The 10,000-nt window shown below is 47.0% G+C and overlaps 1 protein-coding gene across 3 annotated transcripts in view; it reads left to right on the top strand.

Annotated features, from left to right (window-relative positions):
* The window catches only part of atxn1a (ataxin 1a), a 191,433-nt gene that overhangs the window by 126,973 nt on the left and 54,460 nt on the right, over positions 1–10,000 (top strand). For 2 of the 3 annotated variants that reach the window (XM_055876638.1, XM_055876639.1), the window contains exon 3: positions 8,221–8,333. The exons of the other annotated variant lie outside the window; for it this stretch is intronic. The gene's annotated coding sequence lies outside the window, so the exon portion shown is untranslated. The remainder of the gene's footprint in view (positions 1–8,220; positions 8,334–10,000) is intronic. 3 annotated transcript variants of the gene reach the window in all.

Genomic DNA, 10,000 nt, shown 5'->3' with positions numbered 1-10,000 from the left:
TGCCAACAATGCACTCTCCCTCAAAACTAGAGACATCTGTGGCATTGTGTTGTTTGACAAAACTGTACATTTTATAGAGGACTTTTATTGTCCCCAGCACAAGGTGCACCTGTGTAATGATCATGCTGTTTAATCAGCTTCTTTATATGCCCCACCTGTCAGGTGGATGGATTATCTTGGCAAAGGAAAAATGCTCACTAACAAGGATTTGAGAGAAATAAGGTTTTTCTGCGTATGGAAAATGTCTGGGATCTTTTATTTCAGCTCATGAAACATGGAACCACCACTTTACATGCTTCTTTATATTTGTGTTTAGTGTATATGTAGTAGAGCTGCGATGAAAGAGTACTCTTCTCCATTAATGTGTGGTACAATATGTGCTTGTCTGTGAGAGAACGGACAGGAATGAGAACGCAGATAGAGAATCGGGACTCCACTCATGCACATTATAGATACAATTACACCTGAAAGGATTGAGAGTCAGTTACAGTTGGCTCCTGAGGTTGAGGGATGATGTTAGACTTTCTGGAGGTATTCAGAAACCCCCACAACCCACATCCAGCCGTTCCTCCCTCTCTCCCTGTTGGTCTGAAGTGGTGGAGAGCTCTGCATTTTTCTGATCGAACCAGCTGTCAGACACTATGTCAGCCCCAAAGAATTCTGGGACAAATATGTGGTACTTTCAGAGATGAAGTGAGGACATGGTTCAGACTGTGTAATGGAACCCCAAGTGGTTTCCCTCCTATGTTAACCCTTGCTGGGTCTTAGGAAATGCTAATCAAGGTGGATGTGAGCCATGTACCCGCCGGTCCCTGACGACAGAGAAATGTTGTTTACCACGATACCATCCCGTTAAAACACACACTCTCTCTCTCTCTCTCTCTCTCTCTCTCTCTCTCTCTCTCTCTCTCTCTCTCTCTCTCTCTCTCTCTCTCTCTCTCTCTCTCTCTCTCTCTCTCTCTCTCTCTGTCTCTCTCTCTCTCTCTCTCTCTCTCTCTCTCTCTCTCTCTCTCTCTCTCTCTCTCTCTCTCTCTCTCTCTCTCTCTCTCTACCTCTTTGTCTCTTAGCCTGATGGTGCTGGTGCTAACTTTAAAGGGTTTCCAGGAAAGAACCAAACTGCCTGGCAGGCTAACTATCGTTCATAAAAAAAGAAAAATATTCAAGTATGTGTCTATTCTTGTTTATGACTTGCGGTTACGACAAGCACTCCTTGTGGGAGCGATTCGCTGAAAAATGCAACTTTTCACAAAATTCGGAAGGTAATTTGTGTAGAGAGTGCCAGTTTGAACCGACTGCTTGCGGTTACACAGTCCATTACCACTGTCTATTATAAGACACTTTATTTCCTCAGTATCACGGTGTGTGTTGGTTTCATACGGAGGTAGGGATGCTTGGCAACTGTCTTAATGTATGTGGGTGGATAACAAGTAAAGAGCTCTATCTCTATGGGAGCGAAAAAACATCTTCCCTCTCACACACACACACACACACACACACACACACACACACACACACACACACACACACACACACACACACACACACACACACACACACACACACACACACACACACACACACACATCTCGTCTACAATATTCTAATCAGAGCAGGCCAATTAACTGATGTGTTATAGTGTAATAGTCCTGCGGTGGAGAGGCTGAGTGGCTGATTGAATTGCAAAGCAGAGTGGATCAGACAGCCTGCAGCAATGAATAGAAGGTGGAGCGGAGGTGTATTTGTGTGTGTGTGTGTGTGTGTGTGAGTGTGTGTGTGTGTGTGTGTGTGTGTGTGTGTGTGTGTGTGTGTGTGTGTGTGTGTGTGTGTGTGTGTGTGTGTGTGTGTGTGTGTGTGTGTGTGTGTGTGTGTGTCTGCCAAACATCACGAAGTAGTTGGATCCTCTCAAACACAGCTCTCACAAAGAATGACTAACTGACAGACTAACTGACAGTACACTTGTGTAAGTTCTAGAGGTGTAGGGACATAGAACAACTCCCCTTGTTTCTTACTGTCTGGCATACGGAGCATGTGTGTTCTAGTTTCTAGACTATAGATCTGCCAGTCGGGAGTTGGATTGACAGGTACGAAGCCGATCAGATAACAGATGGAACACTACTCATCAAATGCCAGTCACTCAGTTAGCCAGTCACTCAGTTAGTCAGTCACTAAGTTAGTCAGTCAGTCAGTCAGCCGGCCAGTCACTCAGTTAGCCAGTCAGTCAGTCAATCAGTCAGTTATTCACTCAGTCAGCTAGCCAGTCAGTCAGTCAGTCAGCCGGCCAGTCAGTCAGCCAGTCAGTCACTCAGTTAGCTAGCCAGTCAGTCAGTCAGTCAGTCACTCAGTTAGCTAGCCAGTCAGTCACTCAGTTAGCCAGCCAGTCAGTCAGTCAGTTATTCAGCCAGTCAGTCAATTAGTTAGTCAGTCTGTCAGTCAGTCACTCAGTTAGCTAGCCAGTCAGTCAGTCAATCAGTCAGTTATTCAGTCAGTCAGTCACTCAGTTAGCCAGTCAGTCAGTCAGCTAGCCAGTCAGTCAGTCAATTAGTCAGCTAGCCAGTCAGGCAGTCAATTAGTCAGCTAGCCAGTCAGGCAGTCAATCAGTCAGCTAGCCAGTCAGTCACTCAGTTAGCCAGCCAGTCAGTCAGTCACTCAATTAGCCAGCCAGTCAATCAGTCAGCTAGCCAGTCAGTCAGTCAGCTAGCCAGTCAGTCAGTCAATTAGTCAGCTAGCCAGTCAGGCAGTCAATCAGTCAGCTAGCCAGTCAGACAGTCAATTAGTCAGCTAGCCAGTCAGTCAATCAGTCAGCTAGCCAGTCAGTCAATCAGTCAGCTAGCCAGTCAGTCACTCAGTCAGTCAATCAGTCAGCTAGCCAGTCAGTCAATCAGTCAGCTAGCCAGTCAGTCACTCAGTCAGTTATTCAGTCAGTCAGTCAGTCAATCAGTCAGTTATTCAGTCAGTCAGTCAGTCAGTCAGCTGGCCAGTCAGTCTGTCAGTCAAATACAAACACAACATGCAAGAATTTCAAAGATTTTACCGAGCTACACCTCAAATAAGGAAATCAGTCAATTCAAATAAATGCCCCAATCTATGGATTTCACATGACCGGGAATAAGATAACAAAACGACAATGGGCCCTCAAGATCTCATATTTCTCAGTCAGTCAGTTAGCTAGCCAGTCAGTCACTCAGTTAGCGAGCCAGTCAGTCAGTCACTCAGTTAGCCAGCCAGTCAGTCAGTCAGCCGGCCAGTCAGTCAGTCAGTTATTCAGTCAGACAGCCAGTCAGTCAGTCTGTCAGTCTGTCAGTCAGTCAGTCAAGAGGCCAGTCAGTCAGCTGGCCAGTCAGTCAATAAGCCAGTCAGAAAGTCAGTAAGTATGTCATTCAGTTGACAATAACCCTGTTTCCAGACCAGTATTCACAGAGTATAAGTTTATTAGGAGGGAGAAGCCTGCAGTTCCTGATGATCCAGGCACTAACCAACAGAGGGCAGTGTACTGTATCTGAATGACACTCTGCATTCCATACTGTGTCAACCCTCCCTCCCTTCCTCCCTCCCTCTCACAGGTTATGAACTTCCAACTATGATAATAGAGAGAGAATGTCTGTCTGGCAGCAAAGACAGGGAGAAAGAATCAATATGTTTCTATGAGAGTGTAAAGCACTGGGCTTATGTTACACCAGGGACAGAGTCCAGGACACACACTGTGCTTCTCCTCCACACTGCCCACAGAAATTGATGGCGAGAGAGAGGACGTGGGCTTGAGGGATTTGTGGAGAGAGAGAGAGAGAGAGAGAGAGAGAGAGAGAGAGAGAGATCTCACACAGTGGCCGAGGATTACCAGACACCAACTGGCAAAGGAATCATTCACGGGTATTAAAAGAGTGTGTGAGAGAGGAGAGAGGGGGGTGAGAGATAGAGAGGGAGGGAGAGCGAGAGAGAGAGACAGAGAGGGAGACAGAGAGAGAGTGAAAGGAGGCGAGAGAAAATGAGAGACAGATGGACACAGGAGGCGGCACACCAAGCTCGCTGTGAAGACAACTTTGTGGTTTCTTCATGGCAGAAACAGAAGGGGGATCTGTGATCTGTAAATGTCAGCAGAAAGGGACAGAGTTAAGGGAGAACAGCGACAAGTGGTGCTGAGTAGAGCTGGCTAGACATCAGTCAACAAGACACTCAATTTGGCCACAAATCTGGACTTCATTCAATCACTCAGTCAGCGTAATCATTCAAAACATGATTACTATTCAGCCCAAGGTCTGGTTTATTCACAGTGCAGATGCTGAAGCTTCATTCACACATTGACATCTTCAGAAACAATCTCTGCTCTCATGTTCCTGCAGCTAAATTATCTGAGAAATTGTGAATTCATCATTTACAAACAAACAGACATATTGTGGGTCTTATTGATCTACCCGCCTTTCAGGGTACCATAACACTGACTGACTGACTGGCTAACTGACTGACTGGCTAATTTACTGGCTAACTGACTGCCTGGCTGACTGACTGATTGTCTGACTGACTGACTGGCTAACTGACTGACTGGCTAATTTACTGGCTAACTGACTGCCTGGCTGACTGACTGATTGTCTGACTGACTGACTGGCTAACTGACTGACTGGCTGGCTAACTGACTGACTAACTAATTGACTGACTGGCTAATTGACTGGCTTGCTAACTGACTGACTGACTGACTAACTGACTGACAGGCTAACTAATTGACTGATTGGCTAAATGACTGTATTATTGTCTGACTGACTGACTGGCTCACTGAATGACTGGCTAACTGACTGACTAATAGACTGACTGACTGTTTGGCTAACTGCCTGACTGACTGGCTAACTGACTGAGTGACTGAAAGACTGACTGACTGAGTGACTGGACTGACTGGCTAACTGACTGACTGACTGAGTGACTGGACTGACTGGCTAACTGACTGGCTAACTGACTGACTGACTGACTGGCTAACTGGCTAACTGACTGACTGACTGACTGACTGAGTGACTGGACTGACTGGCTAACCGACTGACTGACTGGCTAACTGACTGACTGACTGAGTGACTGGACTGATTGGCTAACTGACTGACTGACTGGCTAACTGACTGAGTGACTGACTGAGTGACTGGACTGACTGGCTAACTGACTGCCTGACTGGCTAACTGACTGGCTAACTGACTGACTGACTGAGTGAGTGAGTGACTGGAATGACTGGCTGGCTGACTGACTGACTGACTGAGTGACTGGATTGACTGGCTAACTGACTGACTGACTAATTGACTGACTGGCTAATTGACTGGCTTGCTAACTTACTGACTGGCTAACTGATTGGTTAACTGACTGTATGCTTGGCTGACTGACTGACTGACTGACTGACTGGCTAACTGACTGACTGTCTGGCTAACTGACTGAGTGACTGACTGAATAACTGACTGATTGACTGACTGACTGACTGACTGACTGGCTAGCTGACTGAGTGACTGGCTAACTGACTGACTAACTAATTGACTGACTGGCTAATTGACTGGCTTGCTAACTGACTGACTAACTGACTGGCTAACTGACTGAGTGACTGGACTGACTGGCTAACTGACTGAGTGACTAGACTGACTAGCTAACTGACTAACAGACTGGCTAACTGACTGACTGGACTGACTGGCTAACTGACTGACTGTCTGGCTAACTGACTGAGTGACTGACTGAATAACTGACTGATTGACTGACTGACTGACTGGCTAGCTGACTGAGTGATTGGCTAACTGACTGACTAACTAATTGACTGACTGGCTAATTGACTGGCTTGCTAACTGACTGACTAACTGACTGGCTAACTGACTGAGTGACTGGACTGACTGGCTAACTGACTGAGTGACTAGACTGACTAGCTAACTGACTAACAGACTGGCTAACTGACTGACTGGACTGACTGGCTAACTGACTGGCTGGCTAACTGACTGACTGGCTAACTGACTGACTGACTGACTGGCTCACTGACTGACTGGCTGACTGACTGACTGGACTGACTGGCTAACTGACTGACTGACTGGCTACCTAACTGACTCTGTGTATGTCTCTCTCTCCCTGTCTCCCTCCCTCTTTCTCTTTCAGTTTCTTCCTGGGGGATTGTGAGGCCAGTAGGATGTCTAGGGAGGATGTACTATAATACTGTAGCTCTGATACACAACAGCAGTATGAGAGTAGGCTGGAGATGTCTGTCTGTCTGTCTGTCTGTCTGTCTGTCTGTCTGTCTGTCTGTCTGTCTGTCTGTCTATCTGTCTGTCTGTCTGTCTGTCTGTCTGTCTGTCTGTCTGTCTGTCTGTCTGTCTGTCGGTCTATCCGTCTGTCAGTTAGTCTGTATGTGTGTTCTGTACTCTACATCACAGCCCTGAGTCTCAGGAGGGGGGATGTTGGAGGGGGGATGTTTGTGGGTATGTGCACATTTTGTAGTACTTCTGCGTTTCTGTTCATGTAAATACAGTGAGATTATCATCTGAAATTGTACAGTTTTCATTTGCACTGAGATTGATGAAACCATGTCAACGTCTGTCTCTTTTCACAGCTTCTGACCTGTGACTACCTGTCTCTCTCTCCTCAGGTGGTGTCTATACCTGTCTCTCTCTCCTCACCTAGTGTCTACCTGTCTCTCTCTCCTCAGCTAATGTTTACCTGTCTCTCTCTCCTCAGCTAGTGTCTACCTGTCTCTCTCTCCTCAGCTAATGTCTACCTGTCTCTCTCTCCTCACCTAGTGTCTACCTGTCTCTCTCTCCTCAGCTAGTGTCTACATGTCTCTCTCCTCAGCTAATGTTTACCTGTCTCTCTCTCCTCACCTAGTGTCTACCTGTCTTTCTCTCCTCACCTAGTGTCTACCTGTCTCTCTCTCCTCACCTAGTGTCTACCTGTCTCTCTCTCCTCAGCTAGTGTCTACATGTCTCTCTCCTCAGCTAATGTCTACCTGTCTCTCTCTCCTCAGCTAATGTCTACCTGTCTCTCTCTCCTCAGCTAGTGTCTACCTGTCTCTCTCTCCTCAGCTAGTGTCTATACCTGTCTCTCTCTCCTCAGCTAGTGTCTACCTGTCTTTCTCTCCTCAGCTAATGTCTACCTGTCTCTCTCTCCTCACATAGTGTCTACCTGTCTTTCTCTCCTCAGCTAATGTCTACCTGTCTCTCTCTCCTCACCTAGTGTCTACCTGTCTCTCTGTCCTCAGCTAGTGTCTATACCTGTCTCTCTCTCCTCACCTAGTGTCTACCTGTCTCTCTCTCCTCAGCTAGTGTCTACCTGTCTCTCTCTCCTCACCTAGTGTCTACCTGTCTTTCTCTCCTCACCTAGTGTCTACCTGTCTCTCTCTCCTCACCTAGTGTCTACCTGTCTCTCTCTCCTCACCTAGTGTCTACCTGTCTTTCTCTCCTCAGCTAATGTCTACCTGTCTCTCTCTCCTCACCTAGTGTCTACCTGTCTCTCTGTCCTCAGCTAGTGTCTATACCTGTCTCTCTCTCCTCACCTAGTGTCTACCTGTCTCTCTCTCCTCACCTAGTGTCTACCTGTCTCTCTCCTCAGCTAATGTCTACCTGTCTCTCTCTCCTCACCTAGTGTCTCTACCTGTCTTTCTCTCCTCAGCTAATGTCTACCTGTCTCTCTCTCCTCACCTAGTGTCTACCTGTCTTTCTCTCCTCAGCTAATGTCTACCTGTCTCTCTCTCCTCACCTAGTGTCTACCTGTCTCTCTGTCCTCAGCTAGTGTCTATACCTGTCTCTCTCTCCTCAGCTAATGTCTACCTGTCTCTCTCCTCAGCTAATGTCTACCTGTCTCTCTCTCCTCACCTAGTGTCTACCTGTCTTTCTCTCCTCAGCTAATGTCTACCTGTCTCTCTCTCCTCACCTAGTGTCTACCTGTCTTTCTCTCCTCAGCTAATGTCTACCTGTCTCTCTCTCCTCAGCTAGTGTCTACCTGTCTCTCTCTCCTCAGCTAATGTCTACCTGTCTCTATCTCCTCAGGTGGTGTCTACCTGTCTCTCTCTCCTCAGCTAATGTTTACCTGTCTCTCTGTCCTCAGCTAATGGCTACCTGTCTCTCTCTCCTCAGCTAATGTCTACCTGTCTCTCTCTCCTCAGATGGTGTCTATAACTGTCTCTGTCTCCTCAGCTAGTGTCTACCTGTCTCTCTCCCCTCAGGTGGTGTCTATACCTGTCTCTCTCTCCTCAGCTAGTGTCTTTACCTGTCTCTCTCTCCTCAGGTGGTGTTGGGGCCCTGAGAGCAATTAGTGCTTCATTCTGACTGGAGGATACCTCAATGGGCTGTACCACCCGTTGACACACAGGAGGGATCAGAGGAGCTCCACTGAATGAGGTAGAACCACCCTCCTCACCCTCCTCACCCCCTCCCCTATCATTGAATGAACACATCCGTTTCTGCCTGCATATGTGTCGTGAAAGTGGCATCTGAGTCGTGGGACCGTTGTTGCTATGTGTCTTTAATATACCTCCATCAATGCTGTGATATCCACAGTCTAGAGACTAAGTCGGTTTGGGGACTGGGCTGGTTACGTCATGTTAGGTATTGTCAGTTTTGGGTCAGAGTGAATGTAGGCAAACATTTTTCTATTCCAGCAGTTTTTTTGTCACTCAAGCGGAGAGAGATGTAGCATCCTCTGTAGTAGACAACAAGCATCAGGATGGGGTCTCAAGGGGAGGCTTGTTCCTCTTCTCTACTTCCTGTTTACGGTTTAATTTGACACAGTGCGCTTTTACTGTGTGTTTGTGTGAGTGTGTGTGTGTGTGTGTGTGTGTGAGTGTGTGTGTGTGTGTGTGTGTGTGTGTGTGTGTGTGTGTGTGTGTGTGTGTGTGTGTGTGTGTGTGTGTGTGTGTGTGCGTGTGTGTGTGCATGTGTGTGTGTTTGCATGCGTGTGTGTGTTTTATTTTGACACAGTCAGGTTGTCATACAGTCATACAGTCAATGTGTCTGTTGATTCATTTAACCTGGAGTAGCTTTATTAACAGTTCAAATAAACCTGTCTCACCGCAGACCAGACCAGACCAGGCAGCTTCACTCTGCTAGCATCTCCTTGTAAATTGATGTGTATTTGATTTTAATATGAGTGAAGTGGGAGAGGAGTCAGTCAGTGGACATCCTGTGCTGTGGGCTGATTTCGTACAGTGTGTTTGTTTCTGTGTGTGTGAGTGTATGCGTGTGTGTGCATGTGCGTGAGTGTATGTGTGTGTGTACATGTGCGTGAGTGTATGTGTGTGTGTACATGTGCGTGAGTGTATACGTGTGTGTACATGTGCGTGAGTGTATGTGTGTGTGAACATGTGCGTGAGTGTATGTGTGTGTGTACATGTGCGGAGTGTATGTGTGTGTGTACATGTGCGTGAGTGTATGTGTGTGTGTACATGTGCGTAAGTGTATGTGTGTGTGTACATGTGCGTGAGTGTATGTGTGTGTGTACATGTGCGTGAGTGTATGTGTGTGTGTACATGTGCGTGAATGTGAGTCTGCTAGCTACAGCTACTGTATGCTTGGCTCACTGGGGTGGCTCCCTCTCTCTCCCCTGTGTTTCCTAGTCTCTGATTGGAGGAAAGGGAATAGGGAATCTGCCTAACAACAGAGCTGTTGTATATTGTTTAGTAAACAACACGGGGGCTCTCCCTAGTGAAGCAGCACAACTCCAGACACACACACAGACACACACACATACAAACACACACAGACACGCACACATACAAACACACACAGACACACACACAAACACACACAGACACGCACACATACAAACACACACAGACACGCACACATACATACAAACACACACAGACACACAGACACCTTCAGGAAAATAGATGTGCCTGAGTTCTTCCTGTGAGAAAAGTCCTCCCCTGAGAGAGCTATGAAAGAAAAACACCTCATAAAACGGTGCTTGGGGAAAAATACATGCATCCTTCTGAAAGTCACACAATCTATTAACATGGTCACGTAAGCTACAGACTATGCATGTTCAGCTCTGTCATACCCTACAG

Source organism: Salvelinus fontinalis, chromosome 22 (assembly GCF_029448725.1).
Source record: "Salvelinus fontinalis isolate EN_2023a chromosome 22, ASM2944872v1, whole genome shotgun sequence".
NCBI classification, from domain to species: Eukaryota; Metazoa; Chordata; class Actinopteri; order Salmoniformes; family Salmonidae; genus Salvelinus; species Salvelinus fontinalis.
Note: the sequence above shows the minus strand (reverse complement) of the source record. Positions and strands in the feature narration are given on the sequence as shown.